The sequence below is a fragment of the Otolemur garnettii genome, unplaced genomic scaffold (genome assembly GCF_000181295.1).
Source record: "Otolemur garnettii isolate 467f Iridium unplaced genomic scaffold, OtoGar3 scaffold00009, whole genome shotgun sequence".
Classification (NCBI taxonomy): domain Eukaryota; kingdom Metazoa; phylum Chordata; class Mammalia; order Primates; family Galagidae; genus Otolemur; species Otolemur garnettii.
This window is the reverse complement of record NW_003852404.1, coordinates 4,176,877-4,192,767: the sequence shown is the minus strand read 5'-3', so window position 1 is coordinate 4,192,767 and position 15,891 is coordinate 4,176,877. Positions and strand designations below refer to the sequence as shown.

The following is a 15,891-nucleotide window of genomic DNA, read 5'->3' as shown; positions in this document are numbered from 1 at the left end:
AAAAAAAAAAAATGTAATCAGGAAAAAAATATATGAATAATACTATTAACAAAGTGATGGGTTCCAGGTGTAGAGACATCCTTGCACTCTAGAAGGTCAAGGCAAGAGGGTCACTTGAGGTCAGAAACTCAAGAACAGCCTGAGCAAGAGTGAGACCCCCATCATTATTAAAAAATAGAAAAAGTAGCCAGATTTTGTGGAGGGTACCGGTATTCCCAGCTACCCGGGAGGCTGAGGCAGGGTGACTGCTTGAGCCTGGGACCATAGCACTCTAGCCAGGGCATCAGAGTTTGACTCAGTCTCAGAAAAAGAGAGAGAGAGAGAGAGAGAGTCAACCTATATTTGAGACTCAGTCTCAAAAAGAGAGAGAGAGAAACAGAGAGAGAGAGAGAGAGACATTCACCTGTATTAATGGGCAAAGAACTTGAGTTTTGCAAGATGATAAAGTTTATGGAAACAGTGGTTAATATCTGTGCAACAATGTAAATGTACTTAATACCACTGAGTTGTACATTTAAGGATTATTAAGGTGGTACTATGATTTAGATATTTGACCCCTCCAGATCTCATGTTAAAATCTGGTCCCCAAATGTTGGAAGTGGGGGCTAATGAAAGATGTCTAGGTCATAAAGGCAGATCCCCCTCATGAATGGCTCGACGCCATTCTCTTGGGAGTGAGTTCATGCTCTATTACTTCCATGAGAGCTGGTTGTTGAAAAGACCCTGGCACCTCTCTCAGCTCTCTCTTGGTTCCATACTTGTCCCTTGGCCTTCCACCCTTAGTGGAAGTTTCCTGAGATGCCTCAAAAGAAGCAGATATTGCCACTATGCTTCTTGTATAGCCAGCAGAATCATGAGTTAAATACATCTCCTCTTTCTAAATCATTCAACCCCAAGTATTCCTTTATATAGCAACAAAGGATGAGACAAATTTTATGTTTTTTGCATTTTACCACAATTAAAAATATATTTAAAGTACCTATAACAATATTACCTTCTCACAAAAGTCTGTTATCAAACAAATTTGTTTCAAAGGCATTTATCCCATTTTACTAACTGGTTGTCAAATTAAAATATATTTGTACATATATACTTATACACTCTTGTATCTTGTTAAATTTTATTTATTTTTTAGGGACTAGGTCTTGGTCTATAGCTCAGCATGGAATGCACTGGCACAATAATAGCTCACTGCAACCTCAAACTCCTGAGCTCAAGCAATCTTCCTGCCTCAGGCTTCTGAGTACAGGGGACTACAGGTACACACCACCATGAGTGGCTGGTGTTTCTTATTTTTTATAGAGATAAGGGTTTTGCTACATTGTTCAGACTGGTCTCCAGTTTCTGACCTCCAATGATCTTCCTGCCTACTGCTGCCCAAAATACTGGAACTTATAGGCATGAGCCTCCAAGCCCAACCAAATTTTAAACAATACTTGACAAAGTAGAACTGTCTGAACACTGCCAATCTGATATGATACTATATTCTACGTGAAACTCCTAAACGCTAAGAAGCTATACAAAACCATCCAAACAAATTTTTTTGTTGTTGTTGAGACACTGTCTCACTCTCGTCACCGTGGATAGATTGTCATGGAGTCATAGTTCACAGCAACCTCAAACTCTTGAGCTCAAGGGATCCTACTGCCTCAGCCTCCCAAGCAGCTGGGACTACAGGTATCTGCCACAACGCCTAGCTAATTTTTTTCTATTTTTAGTAGAGCTACGGCCTCGTTCTTGCTCAGGTTTGTCTCAAACTCCTGATCCCAAGCAATCCGCCCACTTCAGCCTCCTCAAAGTTCTAGGATTATATCCGGGAGCCACTCCAATACATATTTTAAAATCAACAATTACCAACCTGCACAAAACATGATACCTTTCCTAAATATCAATGAAGGGGAAAAACAAGTTTATATTTCCATAGAAGGAAAAAGAAAGATCCAAGCAGAACATTTATTTTCCCATCTTGCAAAGAAAGTTGAGAAAAATATTTTCTTTTCTACATGTCAACCAGGGGTTAATGACATACCTCTCCCAACTGCCAACCACCCAGAAACTAAGAAACCACTTTCTCTTTTTCCGAATCTGAATTTCTCCCTCGTGGAACAGATGAGCCTGCTTAAAGCCATTTTCTTGTTTGTTCTATGAAATATGCCAAAACACTATGCTTTTTAATGTAGGTTTTCATCCCCAGATAATTTTAATAGAAATGATCCATTCGCTATTTATCTACTGTGATAAGTAAAGACAGGTTTTTGATCACATATACCCAAGTAAAATTGTTGGATGTCTTTCAAATGGTGTCAAATCAGAAGATACGCACTTTACTATTTCATTCTAAGTTAACACAAAATTCTGAATGACTGTATCTACAAGTGCAAAAATAGAAATCCATAAAATATTTTAACAACAGTAGAATACCGAATTCACACACTTAAATCCTCTGATGTTTGGTTAATATTTTTTTGAAGCATAGAATGAAAAAATACAGTACAAATTTAAGGCATGAGTTTTTTTCAATCAACCATCAAAAGTTATGTACACTTTATAGAGAATATGAAGCACTGGAAGTAATATAATTCTATAGATTATTATACTGATAAAATTTTCCCACTTAGATAAGCATTATTATAAACAGAATGCTGCCATTTACTTCTTCTTAATGAATCCAATTTCTTTCTCTCTTGAAATAATCTCAGACTAAAGTTTATATGCTGCATATGCTACACTTCAAAGAACAAGAACGCTCAAATGCCAAAAAGAATAAATAAATCATAATGACTCACTGCTTCCCAGACAAATGAGCAGATTATGATTATTATGCATGCTCAGACTTCCAAGTGCTCTCTTTCAGAGCCAAGTATATAAATAGGTATACAGCATAATAGTAATCAAATTTTGACACACTTAAGACTCAATTACAGAACACAGCAGGCATAAACCTTCAGTACAAGACGAATAAATCAAGAAAATCAAAGTAAAAATATTACTACTATAATTTAATATTAACATAAAATCCAGCAAATAAACAGCACTAACACTTCCATTTCAAAAAAGCATTTGCTACAACCTCACAAAAAGGAAAAAAGTTCCTATAAAAATATTAGTACATAAATATTTCCATGATGGTCCTAAAGCACCCAAAATGCATATCTGTTCAGAATATACAGTAAAATGAAATAGTGCAGAATTATTTTCTAGATAATGTAAAAGTTATCTTCTTCTCCTACCTTCTACTTAGTTACCAAAACTTTCATCTTTATATTCAAAGAAGTGAAATAGTATTGGCTGATTATATAGTCAAAGTTCTTTTAAGGGAAAAGCATTCACTGATAGGTGTCCATTATTTTTCTATCTCATGATGCTAAATGTAGTATGAAAACAAACAAAAAAAAAATCCACAAGTTATTTTTAGATCAACACTGAGCTGGTCAAATAAATATTATGCCTGCTTTGTAATGTGACTCCCATAGAGAATGTGACTCCACCGAGAATAAACAGACATCATGCACACTCAATCACATGAGATAGGTTCAAAAACAGCTGAGTCACCCACCAATAGCCTTTCACTTCCTGTTCCCAATAAAATTTCCACTGCAACATTAGGCTTCTCCTTCTATTCCTAATAATAAGTTACACTTTCTGAAAAGTATCCCTCAGTGGCACCCACCAGTCTACAGTAAAACTAAGGCATCTATCTCATGGTTCTATCACTACTGCAACCAACAGAAGCTTCCAATAATACAAAAACAAAGACAAGCAAAAACAAAAAGCTAATTAGGCTGGCAAACTTCATCTCAATTAAGCCAGGTCTATTTGAAAATAACAAGTCTTTCCAGCTGAACTATAAGTGAATGTAGCCCCACTATACTGTCCATGTAGCTTATACTTTTTTTTGGACACAACCAATGTACTTCCTAGATTTTCTTTGTAAAGCATTCCTAAATGACATGGTCAATATTCTTCTACTATGAATAACAAATCTCAAAACATAATTGCTTTCAGTTTTCCTTCCTTTGAAAATAGATTTAGTGTATCTGTGAAAAGCATTAGCCAGACAAAAACTTCTACTCAAACTGGAAGGAAATAAACCCCCAAACAATACCTGATTTAAAATAAAGCAATCCAACAAGTTTGTGTGGAGTTTTGGTCTTTGATAGTTTGCAGCATAAACCATTAGGTCACACATATAAAGTTGACAGAGACATGACTCATGTGCAGACTCGCGTGCAGACAATTACAACTTACTTAACAAATGTAAAAAAAAAGTATGTTACAGAAAGTTGCATAAAGACTGTGAATAATATGTCCAAAAGTACAAAGAAAAAAGTAATCAAATCTTCCTGGGAGAAGGAATTGTTATGGAGCCTATAGAGATGACAGTTGGATAGTGATGGGTTAGTGAGCTTGTAGGAGGGGATGGCATGTGTAAGCAAAACAAAGAGTATAAACAGGAACACAACAACTTAAAAAAGTAGGGCATATCTGCTAAATCTTTCAGATCAGTAATGCCACAGATGTGAATGAGGCAGAGTGAGAGGAGGTGAGGTCAAGGAATAGATTAGGACTAGACTAAAAGATGTGTCAAGTTAACTAAGGATTTTACCATGAAAGTAATTCTAGGAGATGTTGAACAAGGCAGCAGTATCATCCAAATTGTTTAATAAAGAGAACTACTGCAACAATATGAAATTCTAGAGAAGAGACTGGTGCTGTGATCATAGGAAGGCATTTCAACAGCCCAGGTACAGAAAGATAAGGGTCTGATCTGCCACAATGAATATAAACAAAGGAGGCAGCTTTCGGAGTTAATCAGTATAACGCAACAGCAAGACTTTCTTAGCAAAAAGATGTAAGGGATGGAATGCTGATGTTCAAAGGTTATAAGTTTAGATGGCTAAGAATGGTAATAGAACCCAAAATAATTGAGTTCCAGGCCAAATTCTGACCTCACCTCATACACCATTACTTTCCTGCCACATTTACCTTATTCATTTCCCTCAAAAATGCTACTATCATTTTCTCTTACAGCCTTTGCAGAAGTTTTTTCTCTGCTAAAGTGGTAATTCATTTGTAATTCTGTCATAGAGACTCCCAGGTACAAAAGTCTAGAGAATAATTAGACACGCACAGAGCACAGTCAACAACAGTCCATTAACTAGGAGTCAGCAACACAAAGAAGAAAGTTCCAAAGAACACGTAAACTCATTTTATTGGGTGTATTTGTGCTACACACATTATCTGCTTTAATCATACAAAATCTCTATAAAGGAAATCATTTTAAAAATGAGAAAAGAAGCTGGGCACGATGGCTCACACCTACAATCCTAGCACTCTGGGAGGCCAAAGCAGAGGTGAACTGTCTGAGCTTAGGAGTTCGAGACTAGCCTGAGCAAGAGCAAGACTCCATCTCTATTAAATATAGAAAAATTATCTAGGCATTGTGGCAGATGCCTGTGGTCCTAGCTACTCAAGGAGGCTGAGGCAAGAAGACTGCTGGAGCCCAGGAGTTTGAAGTTGCTATGAGCTATGATGATGCCACAACACTCTAGCAAGGGCACAGAATGAGATTCTATGTCCAAAAATTAAAAAAAAAGAGTGAGAGAGAAAACAGAAGAAATCATTTGACAAAATTCAACACTCTTTCACAATAAAAACGCCCAACAAACAAGAAATACAAGGAAGCAGCCTCAACAAAATACATACCATATATGAAAAGCCTACAGCAAACAAAAAAAAGACAACAGTCAAAGGCTAAAAGTTTTTCCTTAAGATCTTGGATAAACCGAACAAAAGCATACAATGGACTAAAGAATGCCTATTTAATAAATGGTGCTGGCTGAACTGGTTAGCTGCATGTATAAGACTAAAACTGGGCCAGCACATATCACCACTTAGAAAAATTGACTCATGCTGTATAAAAGATTTAAATTTTTGATAAAGTTTTATCATTCATGAAATGATAAAAACTCTAGAAGAAAGTATGGGGAAAACTCTAAATGATATTGGCCTGGGAAAAGATTTTATGAAGATGCCATTGACAACTGTAACAACACCAAAAATAAATAAAATGTGACATATCAAGCTAAAAACCTTCTGCACAGCTGAGGGCACAACAACTAAAGCAAACAGACAACCTTCAGAATGGGAAAAGATATTTGCATGCTATAAATATGACAAAAGGCAGATAACTAGAATGTACAGAGAATTCAAACTAACCAATAAGAGAAGAATAAACAATTTGATTTATCAGAAGGCAAGAGACACGAACAGAAACTTCTTGGAAGAAGACAGATGAATGGCCAACAAACACATGAAAACAAGCTCATCTTCCCTAATCATCAGAGAAATGCAAATCAAAACCACCTTCAAATATGGAGAATCCTCAAAAAGCTAAAAATAGAACTTCCATTTGATCCCACAATTTTACTACTAGGTATTTACCCAGAAGTTAAAAAATCATTTTACCATAAAGACATTTGCACTAGAATGCTTAGTGCCTTTCACAATTGCCAAGATATGGAATCAACCCAGAAATAGATTAATAAACTGTGTTACATGTGTGTTATGGAATACTATTCAGCCATAAAAAAGTTAGAAACTTTACATCTTTTGTATTTACCTGGATGGAGTTGAAGAACATATTCCTTAGTAAAGTATAACAAGAATGGAAAAGCAAAATATCCAATGTACTCAATACTAATATGAAACCAGTATACGAACAACTACACACCCACACAAAGAAAAGAATACATTAAATTCAAGTGGGAGGAAAGAAGGGAAGAGGGAGGGGCTTTTGCCTAAGGGGCACAATGTAAGGATATATGGCACACCTCCTGGGTAAAGGGCTCAGCTATAATTGGACTTTACCTTACAAACACAAACAATGTAATTGGATAATTTATACCCTCACATTATTCTGAAATTTAAAAATAATTCTTGGCCAGGCATGGTGGCTCACACCTATAATTCCAGCACTTTGGGAGGCCAAGACAGGTAGACTGCTTGAACTCAGGAGTTTGAGACTAGCCTGAGCAAGAGCAAGACCCCATCTCTAAAAATGGCCAGGCAATGTGGCAGGTGCCTATAGCTCCTGCTACTCGAGAGGCTGAGGCAAGAGAATTACTGGAGTCCAAGACTTTAAGGTTACTGTGAGCTATGACACCACAGCACTCAACCCCAGGGTAACTGAGTGAGACTCTGTCACCAAAAAAAAAAAAAAAAAAAAAACCCACAAGAATGCTCTATGAACCCCCCACTTTTTTAGGTTAACAGTCTTTGATATATGATTTTCCATAGGTATCACACATATACAGTCTGACAGAGTCTCACTCCATTGCTCTGAAAGAGTGCTGCAGCATCATCATACCTCATAGTAACCTCAAATTTCCGGGCTCAAGTGATCCTCTTTGCCTCGCCTCCCAAGTAGCTGAGACTATAGGCACGTACCACGCCACGCTAATTTTTCTATTTTTAGTAGAGAAGCGGTCACACTCTTGGCTTAGGCTGAGCTCAAGCATCTACCTGCTAAGCCTCCTACAGTGCTAGGATTACAGGCTTGGGCCACTGGCCCTGGCCAGAATGGCCTGTTTCACCACTTCTATTCAACACAATAGTAGAAATTACAGTCAGAGAAAGTAGGCAAGAAAATGAAGAGTAAAGGATAAAGTAGAATTACCTGTTCACTAATGAGATTAATTTATATGTAGAAAACCTATAGATTCCATACAAAAAACTATCAGAATTAATAAATGGTTTCAGGAAAGTAGCAGGATAAAATAAACACATAAAAGTTGACTGCATTTCCACATACTAACAATGAACAGTCTAAAGAAGAAAATACAAACCATTTACAATAGCATCAAAAAGAACACTTAGAAAGTAACTAAAGCAAGGAGGTAAAAGGCTTGTACAATAAAAAGCACAAAAGACTGCCAAAAGAAATTGAAGAAGACCTAAATGCTAATGTCTGATAATTAAGTCCAAGAACTTGCGATCATGTGCTTACCTTAGTGGCACTATACAAAAAACTGATAATGTTTCATAACCTTGGTATATCAGTGTCTTCACAGCTGTGTTCACATCACTGTGTGGCACTGCCTTTCTATGTGGTGATCATTATTGTTGTTGCGTGTTTCTATGCGCTATTGCAAGAAATGTCAGAGCTTGAATTAGAGTAACAACAAACATCTGTAAATAACTTGTTAAATTTGGCAAGAGAGGAAGTGAAATAAGAAACATGTTAGTCCAAGTTTATGGAGATAATGCCATGAAGAAAACAGCAATGTACAAATGGATTAAATGTTTTTTGCAGAGAAAGCATCACTGATTAAGACAGTCCAGGTAGCTAATAATAACCAGAACTAATGAAAACACTGCAAAACTTGTTTTTGTTTTGTTTTGTTTGGTTTGGTTTTGAGAAAGAATCTCACTCTGTCACCCCGGGTAGAGTACCGTGGTCATAGCACACAGCAACTTCAAACTTTTGGGCTCAAGTGATCCTCTTGCCACAGCCTCCCAAATAGCTAGAACTATAGGCATGTGCCACCACGCCCTGCTCGTTTTTCTCTTTTTAGTAGAGATGGGGTATTTTGCTCTTGCTCAGGCTGGTCTCGAACTCCTGAGCTTAAGTGATGTACCCACCTCAGCCTCCCAGAGTGCTAGGATTACAGGCATGAGCCACTGCACCTAGCCACAAAACTTTGTTGAATTATGTGTCAAAACTGTTGGCTGACTGTGACAAGCGCAGCAGACCGAGATACATAAATAGAGAAACAGGAAAATAGTAAATGAAAATCTTGGCATAAGAAAGCACACGTGGCTTTTGTATCACAATGATGCACGAGCTCACCTCACCAGGCAGCCTATGAAGGAGATTTTAGTCTGAACAAGTAACTGTATTGGAACATCCTCCCACCCCTCCTGATCTGGACCCCAATGACTTTTTTCTTTACCCCCAAATAAAGGAAATATTGAAAGGAAGATATTGTAATAACATTAAGGACGACAGCTCTAATGAGTGTACTAAGCACTGGTGTCAATACATAAGCTGACAGCTTCCCAAGGGGAAACTATAACAAAGTACATTGCACTTTTTCTAGGATGAGTTTACAATGTTAACTGAGAGACTTTGATAATGTAAAGATATCCCCATTCATGGATTTGAAGACTTAATATTGTTAAAATGCAGATAAAACCCAAAGTGATCTACAGAGATTCAATACAATCCCTATAAAAATCCCAATGGTGTGTCCTGCAGAAATAAAAAAAATCCATTATAATATTGATATGGAATCTCATGGGATCCTGAATAACCAAAATAATTTTGCGGGGGTGGAGTTTTTGAGTCAGGGTCTCACTCTGTCGCCCATGCTGGAATGCAAGTGGCCTCATCATAGCTCAATGCAACTGCAAACCCTTGGGCTCAAGTGACACCCCACCTCAACCACCTGAGTAGCTGGACTACAAGTGCATGCCACCACACTCAGCTCATCTTTATAGGGACATGGTCTCACTTTTATTCTGGCTGGTCTCAAACAATCCTCCTGTCTCAGCCTCCCAAAGTAGAGGATTACAGGCATGAGCTGGCAAGAGAGGAAGTGAAATCAGAAACAAAATACCCAGCCAAAATAATCCCTTTAAAAAGTTGACTGTCTCATACGTTGATTTCAAAATTTGTTACAAATCTACAAAAGTGCAGTATTGGCATAAAAGCAGAATCAATGTACACATATATATGGTCAGATGATTTTTAGAAAGGGTGCCAAGACCATTTCATTCAATGGGAAAAGGACAATATTTTCAGTAAATGGTTCTGGGGAAAACTGGATACCTATAAGCAAAAGAATGAAATTAGAACTTTACCTAACACCAAATTCTGGGGGTAGAGGGAGTAACTCAAAATACACCAAAGACCAACATGCATGAACTGAAAGTATAAAAATCTTAGAAGAAAACACAGAGCAAATCTTCAAAACATGATTAGATAAGGATTCCCCAAATATGCTACCAAAGGCACAGGCAAAAAAAAAAAAAACTAGACATCTAAAAAATTTTTAAATGTGTTCATAAAAAGATACTATTAACAGAGTACAAAAGCAACCCACAGAATAGGAGAAAATATCCGTAAATCATATTTATGATAAAAAATTAATATCCTGAATATATGGAGATCTCCTAAAGCTCAATAAGAAAAAACAAACAACTCATTTAGAATAGGATTTGAATAGACATTTATACAAAAAAAATACAAATGGCCAACACACCCATGAAAAGATGCTTAACATCACTAATTATTAAGAAAACGCAATTCAGCACTACACTGAGATATCCCCTCACATGCACTAGGAAGGCTAATATGGGGGGGAGGGGGGATGTAAAAATCTTATTAAGAAGGTGTTGAAGAGGATGTGAAAAAACTGGGAACTCTTGCGCACAGCTGATGAAAATGTAAAACGGTACAGCTACCATGGGAAAACAATATGGTGTTTCCTCAAGAAATTACGAATAGAATTACCATATATGATTCAGCAATTCCACCGAAGGCATACACCCTTCATCACTAAAACTAGGGTCTTGAAGAGGTATTTGTACATCCATGTTCAAATCAACATTATACATTAATCATACTTGGGAGCAGTCCAAGTATCAATCAATGGATCAATGAATGGATAAACAAAATAAGGTATGCACTGAAATATTATTCAGCCACAAAATGAAAGAAATTCTGACATATCCTACGAAATGGATGAACCTTTAGGACATTATGCTAAGTGAAATAAACCAGTCACAAAATAATACCCATTGCATGGTAATAATTCTATGATGTACTTAGAGTAATCAAAATCATAGATAGTCTACGGTGGCTACAGGAACTACAGGGAGAGGAAAAGGGGGCATTACTGTTTAAAGAGTATAAATTTTTAGTTTTACAAGATGAAAAGAGTCATGGAAATGGATAAGTGGTACTTAACGTACAACATCATGAGTGTATTTAATACCACTAAACCGTACACTTTTAAATGGTTAGCATTATAATCTTTTTTTTTTTTTTTTTGAGACAGAGCCTCCAGCTGTCCCCCTGGGTAGAGTGCCTTGGCATCACAGCTCACAGGAACCTCCAACTCCTGGGCTCAAGCGAGTCTCTTGCCTCAGCCTCCCAAGTAGCTGGGAGCATAGGCGCCCGCCACAACACCCAGCTATTTTTTGGTTGCAGCCGTCATTGTTGTTTGGCGGGCCCTAGCTGAATTTGAACCCGCCACCTTGGGTGTACATGGCTGGTGCCTTAGCCACTTAAGCTACAGGCGCCGAGCCAGCACTATAATTTTTATGTTATTTCTATTTTGACATAATAAAATATACTGAGAAAAAATGAGAAAGGTTCAGAAATGGTAGAGTAATTTGCCCAATGTAATACAGCTAATTCAAAATGTAAACCTCAATATGATGATACCAGTGAAAGTATAGAGAAGTAAAACACAAGTGGTAAAACTAGAGACAAAATATCTATTCACACAATTCAGGACAATTGTTATCACTGGGGAGTATACAGGGTAGTGAGTGGTAGTTGGTTATTTGTTATTTCAAACTAAACATGTCATATACATTTCATAGTAAATTTTAAAACAGTAGGCACTTCAAAAAAGAGAAGTGGTAGGATTGGAAAAAGTTACATAGGACCACTCACGATGCATAAATTCAGGAGCTATATCATAGATGGCCTGTCAGGCTGCTGGTGGCCAACCTGGTACTGATATAAGCCCAGTGAAGGATATGACTGAATGTCAATTAGTGATTATTAAAAGGATTACAAATCAACTAAGTTATGGCTTAGTTACAGGCTAGTAGAATAGGATAGCCCACCCATATTAACATATCATAAATTTTTAATAGTCCATCAAGTAGGTATTTGAATTCCTAAAGCAGGACCACTCATTCTGGCAGCCATAATAGAGGAAAATACCTTCATTCAGGGATTGGAATTAGGAAGATACAGAAATTAAAGAAAGAATGGGAACTGAAGGTTTCATAAAAATAAAGTTAATAATGATTAGTGACAGGATCAAAGGTAAATGAAAGGAAAAGTGAAGGCAGAAAGGGTAGCTGGGAATAAAAAGGGATTGAAGAATTAAAAGATTGTGGGCTGTCGAACAGGAACAATAGTATTGAACAAAGGAAAAGGAGGAGGACAGAAGTCTGTGGTCAGAGAAATTTTAGACTTCAAGAACGCAAAGGCAGAAAAGTTCTAGGTAAGACCAGGTCCAACACAGTAGTCTTCAAATGAATACAAGCCACATAAGTAATTTTAAATTTCCTGGTAGTCAAATGAGAAACAGTGAAATTAATTTTGATAATATATTTTAGTAATATTTAATCTAGTATATTCAAAATTCAACATGTGGTCAATATTAAAAATGAGAAATTTTACATTCTTCTTTGGTAGTAAGTCTTTGACATCTGCTATATTTAACACTTATGGTATATCTCAATTTGTATTAGCTATGTCTCAAGTGCTCAAAAGCTACAAGTGACTCTAGTGGTTACCACAGCGGATTATGCATAGCTACACTGTGTCCATATGGGATACTAGGGATATATCCATATACAGCTTCTCTGAGGAAGTAAAGAAGGAGAAGAAGAGAGGGTGGATCCAGAAATTCACAGGCAATGACTGGATGAAACGAATTGTTGAACCAGATGCTAAATTTTTTTTTAAATGAGGAAATCTGCCCATGAAAACTAGAAACGGTAGCAAAAAGGAAAGCTGTACATGCATTTGCTGCACAAAGGTTACAAGGCCGTTTATAAGGAAATTAACTACCTTGCTTACACTTTGTAGAGTGGCTTTTTTCCAATAAACTCATTTGTACCTAGTATACAAATGGCACTCAAATGTTTGTAAGAATGGCCTCTAAAAGAACCTTTAGTATTCACTAAAGTATTCACTATCTTAAAAGTAAAATCTGATGAAAAGGAAGCATAGTCAACAAAATAGTTTTAAAAATAGGTTTGAAGAGAAATCAAAACACATAAATCCTTTCTCTCTCCGATTTCTTACCCCTTTCTTATCTCGAAGAAAAAAAAATTCTTGTTTTATTAAAGCTAGAAAACATGTTACAGCTATTTAAAAACAATGTATAATACATCATTTCAGGTATGATTTTCAAACTTTTTCATCTTGAGTTATATTAAAAAGAGTTACTAACAAAATGCAATGCCAATGGATCAGGTGTTACTTATGATTTCTTTTGCCTGCATTCTAATGAACAAATGGTGAAAAGAAGAATGAAAATAGGGTACAGATTACAAGAATCAGCAAAAGGCCATAATCCACCCCACAAAATAAAAGTTGGCATACATAAACCACAAACCTGTTTTAGCACTTGGACTTTTATTCAAATCCAGAACAATGAATTATTCCCCAAAGAAGCAAATAACAGATGGGCTTACTAGTCAGAATCTTTGTTTTTCATGTGCTTTAATGTTTGCTTGACAGTTTAACACTGCTAAATCATTTCTCAAAAAATTTACAGAATAACCTCACTGTGTTTCCAGATGACATCAATGTCACTACCATGACTTTCTGAGTATTTTTCCTGTGTTATCTAAACTATTCTCCTCATATCACCCTTGCCTGGCATATGAGTGTTAAAAAAATTATAAACAAAAATAAATCAGGCGGACTGTGCTGTGGCTGAGTAGGGCGCTGGCCCCATATACCGAGGGCGGTGGGTTCGAACGCAGCCCTTGTCAAACTGCAACAACAACAAAAAATCAGGCCAGGCACAGCGTTCAAGCCTATAATCCCTACCAGTCTGAGAGGTCTAGGTGGAAGGATTACTTGAGCTTAGGAGTTCAAGACTAACCTGAGTAAGAAAGAATGAGACCCTATCTCTACTAAAAATAGAAACACCAGCCAGGTGTTGTGGTAGGCACCTGTAGTCTCAGCTACTCAGAAGGCTGAAGCAAGAGGATCACTTGAACCCAAGAGTTTGAGGTTGCAGTGAGCTGTGATGCCACAGTACCTTACTCAAGGCAACAGAGACTCTGTCTCAAAAAAAAGAAAGAAAAAGGAAATCATACGTAATAAGTCCAGTGAAGAGTCAAACTAAAAAACCTTTTAACATTACAAAATAGTATTTCATGATATGCCTATTCCTAAGGTCTGGTTTTCAGCAATGATCAGTAAAGTATCATGCATTGATATCTAAAGAGTTAAGAAAAACTCTTAGAAACATAATAATGAAACCTAACAGTAGTAGGAAACATAAGAATTCATTCCCTAGAATTAAATCTCAACTTTAAAAAAATATTAAATACTCAAAAGCTATGATAACAAAGGAAATGCAATAAACATTATTTTCTTTTTTCCTTTTTTTTTTTTTTTTTTTTTTTTTGGCCAGGGCCAGGTTTGAACCCACCACCTCCGGTATATGGGGCCAGTGCCCCACTCCTTTGAGCCACAGATGCTGCCATAAACATTTTTTGAGCATCATTGTTTGCCACGGTTTCTGCACCTGTTATTTAATTTTCACAGGATCCTATGATGTAGGTAGTATTTCCATTTAATAAATGGAAAAACTTCTACCTGGAAAGAGGTTTAATTTATCCAAGGACTCAGAATTACTGAGTGGTAGAACTGGGATTCACAATTCTACAATTGGTAAGTGGCAGAACTAGGATTCTCTGTTTTTAAAAAGAAACTTAACTTTCTATAAGGCAGCCTTTATACTGTAGCAAATTGAGAATTCTAGGGATGGAACTCTGTCTCAGAGAGTACATGGGAGGATCATTCTCTCTTTTAAGTTAGATCAACAAAAAGGAAATCTATCTTTCTAGGACTTTCTCACAGTTCAAGTGTTAGACTATACTTGAGGCCTCTTCAAGAAGTGCTTCAATGGAGAGGTTATTCATTTCTCAATAGAATCTCTTTTCAACACAGGGGAAATTACCACTAGAAAATTAAAGGGGCAGTATTATAAATGTTATCTACCACAAATATTGACCTTACTTAATTGTGGTTCTTGAAAAATTTTAAATGAAAGCTGTTAGCAATGTAATCACTCATTAAGTCACAATGTTTTATTTTACATTAAGACCATCCAATTCCTCTTACTCTGTTACTTCAAAAGCAAGTATTTAGTGAGCATTACCCTACACTCTACCCTACCTTTAATGTCATTCGTCATCAAGCCACTTTCTATCAACTGTACTCTAAAAGTATTTATCATTATAATATAGAATTATAGGATGAAAACAATTTTGAAAAGACCAAGTTCACATCCTGTTGTGTAAACTGAAATATGCACTATCATATCCTATACATATGCACTATATGTAATCTTCCATTTTACAATTAAAAAAACAGGTAAAATCAGTTACACAGACAATATTTCTTTGTACCTAATCAATAACCATGTCTTTATATAAGTGCTTATTTGTAGATTATATTCTGGGAATGTTTAAACCAAAAATGAGATCACCTTTCAATTGATTGAAAAAGTAATCAATTCTCTACTCCATACAATATTGAACTAGTTTAAAAGACCTGAATCCTTTTCATGGTATCCTGACAAAAGATAGTTTCCATCTTAGGAACTCAATCTTAATTTTATGTGATTCATAATAACAATCACCTGTAATACTCAGATTAGCTTCCCAGACCTTGGTATATGTGCTTGTCTTGGCAACATAAGTATACTAAAATTGGGACAATACAGAGAAGATTAGCATGGCCCCTGCACAAGGATGACACACAAATTCATAACGTGTTCCATATTTTTACAGAATTAAATCTCAATGAAAATCAAGTGAGATGAGAGGAACATATGGGATGGGTAAATTCACCCCTACTGGGTATGGCTCATGCTTATAAACTTAACTCAGTTTGTG

General features: G+C 36.4%; 1 protein-coding gene and 1 non-coding gene across 2 annotated transcripts in view; one reads left to right on the top strand and one right to left on the bottom strand.

The window, feature by feature from the left end:
• Positions 1 to 15,891, bottom strand: part of EIF4G3 (eukaryotic translation initiation factor 4 gamma 3) — a gene marked incomplete at its 3' end in the record, with an annotated part of 304,720 nt that overhangs the window by 182,598 nt on the left and 106,231 nt on the right. The gene's annotated exons all lie outside the window — the stretch shown is intronic.
• On the top strand, positions 15,678 to 15,782 carry LOC111723262. The gene has a single exon (XR_002771840.1). It is a non-coding gene; the product is annotated as a U6 spliceosomal RNA (small nuclear RNA).